This window comes from Maylandia zebra, linkage group LG1, assembly GCF_041146795.1.
Source record: "Maylandia zebra isolate NMK-2024a linkage group LG1, Mzebra_GT3a, whole genome shotgun sequence".
In the NCBI taxonomy this organism is placed as follows: domain Eukaryota; kingdom Metazoa; phylum Chordata; class Actinopteri; order Cichliformes; family Cichlidae; genus Maylandia; species Maylandia zebra.
The window spans coordinates 40,281,173-40,288,797 of NC_135167.1; the positions used below are offsets into that span (position 1 = coordinate 40,281,173).

At 40.8% G+C, this 7,625-nt stretch overlaps 1 long non-coding RNA gene across 1 annotated transcript; it reads left to right on the plus strand.

Annotated features, from left to right (window-relative positions):
- Window positions 1-3,412: 3,412 nt before the first annotated feature.
- LOC143419476 (uncharacterized) lies at window positions 3,413-7,245 on the plus strand. Its single transcript, XR_013099463.1, has 3 exons — window positions 3,413-3,518; window positions 6,114-6,384; window positions 6,488-7,245. It is a non-coding gene; the product is annotated as an uncharacterized LOC143419476 (long non-coding RNA).
- The last annotated feature ends 380 nt before the right edge of the window (window positions 7,246-7,625 follow it).

Sequence of the window (7,625 nt, forward strand, 5' to 3'; positions counted from 1 at the left end):
CCACATCAAGACTAGAGTACCGGTCCACACAGCGGTGCATTCACTGCTGCACACACACACACACACACACACACACACACACACACACACACACACACACACACATTAGAGGAACAAAAGCCAAAAACAACAGGAAACAGATTAAAGCTCATCTATAAAATGAGTTTCCAGCAGTCGCTGCCCTGACATGGACATGGCTGATGTGTTTACAGATTCTGCACTGTAACAAATGGCAGTGACATATAAACCATGTAAAATCCCTACAGAAATGTATAGTAAACCCCAAAACATATTTTTCCTGTTTCAATTCAATTCAATTTTATTTATATAGCGCCAAATCACAACATAAGTCGCCTCAAGGCGCTTCATAGATACAGAGAAAAACCCAACAATCATATGACCCCCTATGAGCAAGCACTTTGGCAACAGTGGGAAGGAAAAACTCCCTTTTAACAGGAAGAAACCTCCGGCAGAACCAGGCTCAGGGAGGGGCGGGGCCATCTGCTGTGATTGGTTGGGGTGAGAGAAGGAAGACAGGATAAAGACATGCTGTGGAAGAGAGACAGAGGTTAATAACAGATGTGATTCAATGCAGAGAGGTCTGTCTCAATCACAGTGAATTTTTGTAAACTATTAAACAGAATGTTTTTGTTACATTTACAACATCAATGTGTGATTATAATCAAATTTATTTGTTAAAACTACAAATATTGGGAACAAAAACAGTGAAATACTTTAATATTATAACAAAACAATTATGTTAATTTGACATGCAAATATTGTAAAAACTATAGTTTTAGTCAGTTGTTTTTAAAATACACGAATTATATGTAAGTCACTTTACAAGTTTATACTGTAGGCCTGTAACGGACCTACTTTAAACATGATTCATGAAATTATGCAAATTCAGGTATACGGCTAATAAAAATGTATTCACAGAAAATGCCATTGTGAACTTGAGAGGTTACTTCTCTATTTTTATGCTATACAAAAATATGCAATTATAATGACATTTTTTAATTATTCAGGCTATTTGCAGCCTATTGTACAGTAACCTATAAGAAATTATTTATCGATAGCCTAAGTAAAACTTCTGTTCAGTCATAATCCTGATATTCTTTATGTTTCTTTTAATTGTAATGTGATACTTAGACTAGACTACTGTTTTTGGGTTAGGTCAGCAATGTATCATATCACAGGCTAAACAACCTAACGGTGCCTTCCATAGGATGTCTATGGTGCCTCCTCTCCACAGAGCTGTAGGCTACTGTAGCCTGCACTGAGTGCCTCCACCTCCACCATCATCCCCATCGCCAAGAAGACAGCTGTGGCCAGCCCAAATGACTACAGGCCTGTTGCACTTACGCCTGTAGTGATGAAGTGCTTTGAGAGACTGGTCTGTCAGCACATCAGGGCCGGTCTGCCTCCCACTCTGGACCCCCACCAATTTGCCTACAGGACAAATCGTTCCACCGAGGACGCTATCACCATAGCGCTCCACACTGCGCTGAGTCACCTGGAGCACCGAGGAAGCTATGTGAGAATGCTCTTTCTGGACTTCAGCTCAGCATTCAATCATATCATCCCGGAGATCCTGGTCCAGAAACTGTCTCACCTGGGACTCTCCACCCCATCTGCCTCTGGATCAAGGACTTCCTGACAAATAGACCACAGTCTGTCAGACTCGGCCCCCACCGGTCCAGCACCATCACACTCAGCACCGGGTCTCCACAAGGATGTGTTTTGAGTCCCCTCCTGTTTACGCTCTCCGACTGCTCCCCTACCCATCTCTCAAACACCATCATAAAGTTCGCGGATGACACCACAGTGGTTGGACTCATCTCAAGGGGGGATGAGTCGGACTACAGAGATGAGGTCAACAGACTGACTGAGTGGTGTTCAGTTAACAACCTCCAACTGAACACCACGAAAACTAAAGAACTTATCTTGGACTTCAGGAAGGGCAGAGCAGACCCGGCCCCACTTTACATTCACGGGAACTGTGTGGAGAGGGTACACTCCATGAGGTATCTGGGCGTGCAGATATCTGATGACCTCTCCTGGACTGCAAATACCACGGCGGTGGTTAAAAAGGCCCAGCAGCGTCTCCACTTTCTGAGAGTGCTCAGGAGGAACAACCTGGAGGAGAGGCTGCTGGTGACATTTTACAGAGCCACCATAGAGAGCATCCTAACGTACGGCATAACAACATGGTATGCAGGGTGCTCAGCTGCGGACAGGAAAGTACTGCAGAGGGTCATCAACACAGCCCAGAAGATCACTGGCTGCTCTCTGCCCAGCCTGGAGGTCACTGCAAACTCTCGGTACCTCAGCAGAGCTGGCAATATCATCAAGGACCACTCTCACCCCAGCAACCAACTGTTTGAACTATTACCGTCAGGCCGACGGTACAGGTCACATAAAACCAGGACAAACAGATTCAGGGATAGCTTCTTTCCCAGAGCTATCACCGTAGTAAATAAGCACAAAAACAATTGAACCTATTCCATACTGTCACTGTCATTATATTATGCTGCTATTCATACTGTCATTATATTAATGCTGCTATCCTGTATATATTGTACATACTATTGTTTGAGTACTTACGATTGTTTTTTTTTGTACTTTTTATATTTTACATTTATATTTATCATTGAAACTTGCACCAAGGGAGTGGCACTCCAATTTCGTTGTACTCTGTACAATGACAATAAAGGCTATTCTATTCTAGGAGCTGGGTTCTGGTTATATGGTGTTCTTGTCTGTATGTGTTTTTGGTGCCTCCCTTTTTGTATAGGTAGGCAGGGCAGTGAGTCACTGAACCTGGCACACCTGTTACTCATCAGCTGCATTCTTCAGAAGTGTTCTTTAGGAGCTACCTGACAGAAGACTAGTGTCCGAGTATTGACGTTTTTGGAGAGTCTGTAATTCTGCCCCTGCCTGCTGGAGCCGTTGGATTATTTCTGGTGACTGTAAGAAGTTTTGTTTCCTCCCCAGGATTTTGCCTCGTCTGGAGGTTTTGGCAATAAACAGTACCAAGTAAGCTCTCTGTAAAGTCTACTTTAAGCTTTTCTCGGTTATCGGTTATCATTTTTTTAGATCGAGTGCACCTGTGTACCTGTGTGTGTTTCCGTCACCTGCACGTCCTGGCTCCGCGTCCCCATTCATACTCTATTGTACATACTTTGTCCTTGTAAAACCTCCCCATCACTGTAAATAAACTGTCTTCACCGCAACTCTGCCTCCGTGCGTTCTGCTCCCTGGGTCCATCTGCATTTGCCATAACACTGAGTGCGCCTAATTTTGAATGCGCATCTGTAGCTCGTCTCTGATTGGATAATGACGTGAGGGCGGGAGGAGCGGGAGAAGAGCTGCTAGTTCACGGCTACAGCTAACGAACCAGCAGCATGCACAGTCTGCAGAGTGGAGAGAGAACAGAAAACGTCGAGCTTTTACCAAGGACGTTTTTAGGACAAATCACAAATATGCGATCTGTGGTTCATCTGAAAGTTTGCACGGTAAGTTTAACATCTAGGCTACTTTTTTCGAGACCAAAACATCACTAGCACCAGTTGATATTTAGACTAATACTTGATAACTTGGCGCTAGCATGCTAGTTCAGCTGAAAAGCACTGGCAAACTTTTTAAATACTAAAAATGGTCACCTGCGTCTTTTGTAAAAAGATATTGGTCACATTAAGAGGCTGTGTACAGTAGGGCTGCTCAATTAATCGAATTTTAATCACGATTACGATCTGGGCTTTCAACGATCATTAAAAATGACTGAGCCGATTATTGGCCCCTCCCTCATTTATCCGCGACACCTTAAAGGCCGGTCCGTGGGGCATAAACCGGTCCGTGGGGCATAAACCGGTCCGTGGTGCAAAAAAGGGTGGAGACCGCTGATTAAGAGGACCCGAGGGAAGCTCGGAAAGCTAAGCAGAAGTTATTTGGAGAGGAGAGTGACTGCCGTTGGTTGAAAAGAGAGGTAAAAAAAACTTCAGTGGTGTTGCACACTATTTTATATTATTTTTTAAAGTCATTATTCAATACGTTGTCATCGTTAACCCTTTAAAGCCGGTCAGAGCAGCACGCTCCGTTTTGTGTAACAATTTTTAAATCCCTGTAGAACCTGAACAGCGTAAGCTAGCGCAATAATTTGTTTTGCATATGAACCCGGAGGAGTTGTACTTACATCTGATGCCATCAGCTTGTCCTCGGTCACGGTTTCCTTCCACATAAAGCTTTGCAAAAATTGCATAAAAAGCGCTTGCAGGAACAAAAACATAATATTCCAGAAACACGCTTTGTGATCCGATCAGCTGTTCATAACACTTCCCACAGTGAAACAGTCAGCAGTGTTGCCAACTCCTCAGTAAGGAAAATCGCTATTGGTTGTCCTAAAAGTCGCTAGAAGTCGCTAAATGACGTCATCGCCAAATTTGCATAATAGGTCATGCTAATCTAATTGTAACCTATGTTGTTGGAGAGAGAAATAACATCGTGGAAGAGACATAAAGTGAGTAAAAAACGTCCTAAATGCATTTAGAATTTATTTAGAACTACAAATTAAATTTCTTTTAGCAATTATTGTTTTTTTTAATGTCACAATTCCAACCCTGCTCCTTTACCCGGGCTTGGACCGGCAAAAGTGACCCGAAATAGGCACTCTGGTGGAGTTACTTTGTGTGTGTGTGTGTGTGTTTATAAGTAGTTTTAAACCTTGTGATCCACAAAACAGCATAAGAGTAAAAGAAGAACTGACTGTGTTACAGCACCCGCTGCTTGTTGAGAGTAAAAGCAATAAGGGCTTTCACGTCTTTTTTTTTAGCGGGTCTGAAAACTTGCTAAATATAGCGACAAAGTTGGCAACACTGGAAGTCGCGAACTATCGCATGTGCGCCATTTCCTGCCCGAAACCGGAAGTGACGTCATTTTCGCGGAAATGTAGTTTTTTACTTGTAGGCCTTAATTGCCTATACTGGTGTTTTTATAAGTCATGTTTGACTCTATACTTTTCTGAATAGTTTCTGTGATGCTTAGAACTCGAATTGTACAGCTGGAAATGGTTTATTTTGATGCACCTGCTGTTTTCTTTGCAAATTTGCATCATAGGATTGTTTTTTTTCGTTTTTCCTGCAGTATATAAAAATTGGTGTATCTCCAAAATAAAACTATGAAGACACTCAAAATAAATTTCCTGCTGTTGTAAACTATTTTTTTGCAACTTTTTTTGTATTTCAAGTTTTGAGGGATAAGCCTCTTAAATTTCTCCAAGTAGAAATATATGTAAAAAAACCAAAAACGATTTTCAATTTTTTTGTAGTTTATTGTACTTTTTTGCAATTAATGTAATTACTATGGACTTAATGCATACATATTATTACAATATGGGCTATAACAGTTGTATTGATGTATAGCAACTTGAAATGCTCCCACAAATGGCACTACAGCATGTTACAAAAAAAAAAAAAAAAAATTAATAATAATATAAGCTCTGGCGGACTTGGTTCTATAGTAGGTCGTAAGGGTTAAATAAATATCGTCAAATAATCGAGATCTCAATTTCAGTGAAAATAATCGTGATTATCATTTTTGCCATAATCGAGCAGCCCTAGTGTACAGTGGTCCTTCATTTATGGCGGGAGTTACGTTCTAAAAATAACCCGCCATAGCTGAAATCCGAAGTAGCCAGCTTTATTTTTTACAGTTATTATAGATGTTTTAAGGCTGTAAAACCCCTCACTACACACTTTTCTCAGACAGACATGAACATTTCCACACTTTTCTCTCTTGTTTAAACTCTCTCAAAGTTCAAACCTTTGTAGAAAAATGAGTCCAGTATTATAGAATGGTTGCATGTGTTTACAAAAAAGAAGAAAGTGTAGGAAGCATAAAGCATGTTCCCCAGATGGTATTAATGACATGTACAATCTCACCCTCAGCCCCCAAATTACAGTACAGATTATTAAGAAAACTCACATAAAACCATGTCATCTGCTAATTCAGCCACTGATACGCCAGAGAATGATAGTCAGTCTTATCTCGGAAATATGTGTCTCTTTTACCTTAAACTGCAAGGACAGCTGCTAATTCCTGCCTCTATAATACAGATTACTTGGATTTGAAGGGGAAAAGGTCTTCTGGACTACATGACCACAGTTGGTGTCAGCAAAAGCAAGACGTTCCTTCAGACTGATGCAAGGCTTCAGAGGATACGGGGACGGCAGAGTGGCTGCTCAGATGATGTGAAAGAGGTGGTCCTGCTTCTGCTCAGCTACTTTGAAGAGAAGGAGTCCATGCTTTTCCATGTAGAAGATGCATGTCTGGCAGATGAGGTGCAACTGGAGCAAGTGTCTCTGACACCCACGATTATTGTCTTTGGTAAGTCTGTTTCATAGCTCTCTCTCTTTTTAATTGCACTGTTTATAGAATCTCATGTACTGCAGTGCTTATTAATATAACCTGTTAAATAATTTGTTCTCAGGTCAGTCCTGCTATTCCTTAAGATGATACATGCTGAGTCTTGATCGGAACCTCGTCAGCACAAACATATCCTCATTCATTTCTGCACTGTGCATCGTGTTCGGGAGCTACTACAATTTTAACATCCATTATCTGGCTTCCACTCTGGAGGTTCTTCGAAGGTGAGCAAATATGTCTTTCTTATTTCTTAGACCTGAGAATCTCGCGTTACAACAATTGTGATTGAGACTCTGAGATCTGGAGTCTGGCTCTGACTCTTGGCTGGGTTTGGACCCGAATTAAGACTGTTTTTATAAAATAACAGTCTTTATTTTTCCTTTTCATAATGATCATGTGTTTTGAATAATTGTATTGTTTGTTATTTTCTCTTTTACCGTGGGAGGGGCTTTCATGAGAATGAAATGAATAAATTTTTTTTTTTTTTTTTTTGCGAGAATGTCTCACGACAGTGACGCAAGCGAGTGCGACGTTCGTGACAACAGCTGTGTGCAGATCAACAATGGATCACATATCGAGTGCAGAGAGAGTATGAGCGTGCAGCGTTTAAAGCGTGGAAGCACTGACCTTACTTTGAATTTGATTCCATAAAAAGTGACAAAAACATTAGTGTCTGCTGTGCGTGGGAAGAAAACTTCTTTTTACAGCGAAAAAACCCCCAAACGTCCGAGCAAGCACCGAGTAGCTACGATGTAATGGGAAACTCACAGAGAAACTCGCAGATTCTTCAACTGACATGACTGCTGCAACTCGCCTGCCCCACTCCTGCTAAACAGGTGAAAATAGAGCAACAGGACCACTGAGTCTATTTGAAAGACTGAGTGTAAACACAAAAAAATATTTTATTTTATGTGCAGAAAATAGGTTTAAATGTTAAACAAATTTCTTCCAGTCAGAGAATGTTGTATATAATTTAATGTTTGCTTGATGCATAAAGTTAGATGAGTAATAAATAAATAAAACTAGTTTTAAAAACCATTTGATTACATTTTGTATGATGGATTATGCAGAAAAAGTAGAATTGGGCTGAAAGATCTATCGCTTTATCACCTCTTCAGGTTGTAACTAAAAAACTAATTACTTTTGAAAATAAGTATCAGTAAAGTAACAGGATTACTTTTGGGGGGAAGTAATCAGTAATT